Source organism: Arachis hypogaea, chromosome 12 (assembly GCF_003086295.3).
Source record: "Arachis hypogaea cultivar Tifrunner chromosome 12, arahy.Tifrunner.gnm2.J5K5, whole genome shotgun sequence".
In the NCBI taxonomy this organism is placed as follows: domain Eukaryota; kingdom Viridiplantae; phylum Streptophyta; class Magnoliopsida; order Fabales; family Fabaceae; genus Arachis; species Arachis hypogaea.
In genome coordinates, this window is record NC_092047.1 from 67422168 (window position 1) to 67426958 (window position 4791).

Here is a 4791-nt window from a genome sequence, read left to right on the forward strand (position 1 = left end):
CTTTTCAATTCGGTTATGTCTTGACTCATGGTTGCCATCATTCCTTCTATCCGGTTTAATTGATCTTGAAATTGTTGGTTCGGATTAGGTTGGGTAGGTTGATTATTTTGGCCATGATATGGTGGTTGGGAGTAAGTGTTTTGTGTGGCTTGGTATGATCTTTGGTTGGAATTTTGGTATGTGGAATTGTTATGTTGGTTGTGGTTGTAAGGTTTGTGGTTTTGTGGTTGGGTTTGTTGGTTCCCCCACCCAAAGTTTGGGTGATTTTTCCATCCTGGGTTGTAAGTGTTGGAATGTGGATCATATGATTGCCTTTGTTGGTTTCCCACATAGTTGGCCTCTTCCCAATCACCTCCTTCAATGCTTACTTCCTCTTGATCTTGTGTGTGTATTGCAGCCACTTGCTTTGTTTCTAATTGCCTGGTAAGCTCTGCTAGTTGCTTGGCAAACACTTTGTTTTGGGCTAGAATTGTATCAACATGGTTTAGCTCCATGACTCCCTTAGTGTTGTGCCTTTCTGATGCATAGTAGTACTCATTCTCAGCCACTGTTTCAATCACTTCAATGGCTTCCTCCACAGTCTTTTTCCTGTTCAATGAACCTCCTGATGAATGGTCTACAGCCTTCCTTGATTCATAAGAGAGTCCATCATAGAAAATATGCAATTGCACCCAGTCATGGAACATGTCCGGTGGGCATTTCCTTGTCAAATCCTTGAATCTCTCCCATGCCTCGTAGAGAGTTTCACCATCTTGTTGTCTAAAAGTCTGAACCTCAGATCGAAGCCTATTGACCTTTTGTGGGGGGTAGAAACGTGCCAGAAACTTGCTTTCCACCTCATCCCATGTTGTTAGACTCCCCCTTGGAAATGATTCCAGCCACTTAGCTGCTTTGTCCCTAAGTGAAAATGGGAACAAAAGCAGTTTATAGGCATCTTCCTGGACTCCATTGGACTTCACAGTGTCACAAATTCTCAGGAATTTTGTGAGATGTTGGTTGGGATCTTCATTAGCACTCCCACCAAATGAACAATGATTCTCCACAAGTGATATTAGCTGTGGTTTGAGCTCAAAATTGTTGGCCTGAATGGGTGGTTTCTGAATGCTGCTACCACAATTCCCAGAGGTTGGGTTTATGTATGAACTAAGAACCCTCCTCTCAGGAATGGCATTGTTTCCATCAGCTCTCTCATGGTTGTGAACTTCTCTATCCATGTTGAGATCTAGAGCTTCCTCAAAATTGTCCTCAGATTCTCCTTCAGATTCTTCTTCTCCCAGTACTCTCTTCCCTCTTGCTTCCCTTCTAAGTCTATGAAGGGTCCTCTCTGGTTCGGTATATGGAGGAGTTGATGTCTCTCCTCTCCTACCTGTCATACAAGAACACAGCACAGGCAACAACAAGTGAAATACTCTTGGTTAATGGAAGAGTATGGTTAAAGCAATTGAGGAATTAATTCAAACAGTTAGTGAGTCAGTGAGTTAGTTGCTTGAATTTAAAGGCATAAAGAAAGAAAGCATGTAACAGAGTGCAGAAATTAAAATTCAACAAGTAACTTGTACTGAATTAATCAAAACAAAAAAAAATGCTCAATCTAGTTAACTTCCAATTGGAGAATTGTCAATCGAAAACCAATCCCCGGCAACAGCGCCATAAACTTGATGCGCATAAACTTGTTATGCTACGATTTAGGAAATTGCACGATCGGCAAAATTCCTTCCGGCAAGTGCACCGGTTATCGTCAAGTAAAAACTCACAATAGAGTGAGGTCGAATCCCACAAGGATTGGTTGAGTGAGCAATTCAGATTAGAAGTGTGTTCTAGTTGAGCGGATTCAAGATTTAGATGAGAATTGCGGAATGTAAAATTGGTGGGAAAAGTAAATGACAAGAAATTGAAATGGCGGAATCTTAAATTACATGAATTAAAGAGCAGAATGTAAATTGCTGAAATTAAAAGGGAATGGGGGTGATTGCAAGAATTGAGTTGCAGAATGTAAAGAGAAATTGGAAATCAGAAATGGGGAATTCATTGGGTGTTAGGAGATATTGAGATCTCCGAATCAAAACATGTATATCTCTTCCTCAACCAATGCGTTCATTAAATTTTGCTTGGCAATCTTATATGATTGGATCCCAATCCCTTGGCTCACCAATTCTCTCAAAAAACAAACAAATTCCCAATCCCTTGGTTTAAATGTTCATAAGAAGAGATGATGCTCGATCACTGATTATACCACACAGTTTCATGAACCACAATTTGGTAGGATTACATGTCACAATATCCATCCAAACCCCAATCCAATTCACTGTGAGAAAGCTTCTCTAGCATGAATCCTCCATTCCTTTCCCAAGGTTCCGAAGGATTCCAATTATGGGTAGTTTCTTTCCCAAGACAACTACCCAATGGAATTAGAACGAGAAGCTTTCTAACAAAATTCAAGAGAAAAGATTGAAGAAGAAGATAAACTATTATTGATTCATTGAATTACAATAGAGCTCCCTAACCCAATGAAAGGGGTTTAGTGAGTCATAGCTCTGAATTCAACTACAAAGATATGAAAACTAGCTAAAAATGAAAAGGTAAAAGTTCCAAAAGTCCCCCCGTCTTCACTTAAATTCTATCCTATTTATACACTTTCTATATTGAGCTTCTGTTGTGTTTCTTGGGCTTTGAGGCCTCTCCCTGCTTTCCTTTTGCCTTGGGTTTATGATCCATAATCTTGATGAGGCTGTTGATCCAAATTCTGTAACATTCATTGAGCTAACTTAGTGATAATCAAATGATGACACATGACTCAATAAATTGAAATTTCAAACTCATCAATCCTTCAGGCCCAATCCCATAAACCATGATATTCAATTGGGTTTCATACCAGAGTAAGTTTAAGTTAATGTTTGTGCTCAAAGACTAACTTAAACCGCAATATTTTTGGCCCAGAAACCTTTTCCAAGAGTGGCGTTTAAGTTGCAGTTTAAGCTTAAACTGCAGCTTAAACGCCAGACACTTCCAGTGAGGCCTTTTGTAGAAGCACGTTTAAGCTTCAGTTTAAGGTTAAACTGAAGCTTAAACGTGGAAATGGAAGAAGGCAGCCCTGGAGAGTCATGTAGTCGAACACGTTTAAGCTTCAGTTTAAGGTTAAACTGAAGCTTAAACGTGGATATAGGAAGGGCAGCCCTGGAGGTCGAACACGTTTAACCTCCAGTTTAAGGTTAAACTGGAGGTTAAACGTGGAAATGGAAGGAGGCATCCTGGAGGTCGAACACGTTTAACCTCCAGTTTAAGGTTAAACTGGAGGTTAAACGTGGAAGCTTAGAATGGTAGCCCTGGAGGTGTCGAACACGTTTAAGCTCCAGTTTGAGGTCAAACTGGAGCTTAAACGTGGAAATGGAGAGAGCAACCCTGGAGGAGAAAACTTGGTCGAACACGTTTAAGCTCCAGTTTGAGGTCAAACTGGAGCTTAAACGTGGAAATGGCTCCCTGGTGCTTTTCCCATTCTGGCATTTAACCTCCAGTTTAAGGTTAAACTGGAGGTTAAACGTGGAACTCTTTCCTGAGTGGCATTCTCATTCTGGCGTTTAACCTCCAGTTTAAGGTTAAACTGGAGGTTAAACGTGGAAATGCTTCTTTGGTGAGTCTTTCATTCTGGCGTTTAACCTCCAGTTTAAGGTTAAACTGGAGGTTAAACTTCAATTCCAGCATTTCTTAGCCTTCCTGATTCTGGCGTTTAAGCTCCAGTTTAGGCTTAAACTGGAACTTAAACTCCACATATGATATTCAAGCTTCCTTTATTGATTTTGTTGCTTCCTTGCTTAGCCTCTTCTTCCCTGAAATCATCCAAACAATTGCATCAAAGTCTTGCAAAATTTCATGAGAAATCTTCCATTCATAGCATTCAAGTAATATAACTAAAACTCATGGAATTTGCATTAAAATCATACTGTTTGGATGGTTCATTGCTTTGTTCTTCATTTAACCATTTTGGGTTACTTTAAGCTCAAGAAAATGCATAAAACAACTAAAACTAACAGAAAAATGCTAGTGAAACTAGCCTAAGATGCCTTGGCATCAGATGCTGCTCCCACAATGTCTAGGATTTGCAAAGGTATAGGAAGCCAAAACTCTCCTCTGGGGTGGGTTGCCATTGTTGTTGTCTTCTCCACCTGGTGGATTGGTTAAATGTTCCTCCATCTCTTGGAATTCTTCGTCTGATTCCTCTTCTCCAACAATATTTTTCCCTCTTTCAGCTCTTCTTAACCTCCTGAGAGTTCTTTCGTCTTGTTCATGAAAATTGGGTATGGTTCTTCTTGTACCTGACATACAAGCAGAGCATGAGAAATGCACAAAATCAGTGACACTTCAATTTACTGCTAGATTGAAGTGTTAGTTAGTTTAAGCAAAAAATCAAACAGTTAGTGGGTTAATCAAAATTTAAGAAAAAGTGCTTGATCTAGATCACCATCTCACTTAATCATTGTCAATCTAATCAATCCCCGGCAACGGCGCCAAAAACTTGATGAGTATTTTGGAGGAAAAGTGAATTTCTCCCAAAACACACAAATCTAACCTGCAAGTGTACCGGGTCGTATCAAGTAATAAAAACTCACGGGAGTGAGGTCGATCCCACAGGGATTGAAGGATTGAGCAATTTTAATTTAGTGGTTGATTTAGTCAAGCGATTCGAGTGTTGGTTGGGTGATTTGTGATTTGCAGAATGTAAATTGCATGAAAGTAAAGAGAGCAGGAAATTAAATTGCTAAATCTTAGGGAACAAGAAATTAAATGGCAGAAACT

General features: G+C 39.8%; 1 non-coding gene across 1 annotated transcript; it reads left to right on the top strand.

Moving 5' to 3' along the window:
- The first annotated feature begins 684 nt into the window (after positions 1–684).
- On the top strand, positions 685–788 carry LOC112730968 (small nucleolar RNA R71). Its single transcript, XR_003166766.1, has one exon. It is a non-coding gene; the product is annotated as a small nucleolar RNA R71 (small nucleolar RNA).
- The last annotated feature ends 4003 nt before the right edge of the window (positions 789–4791 follow it).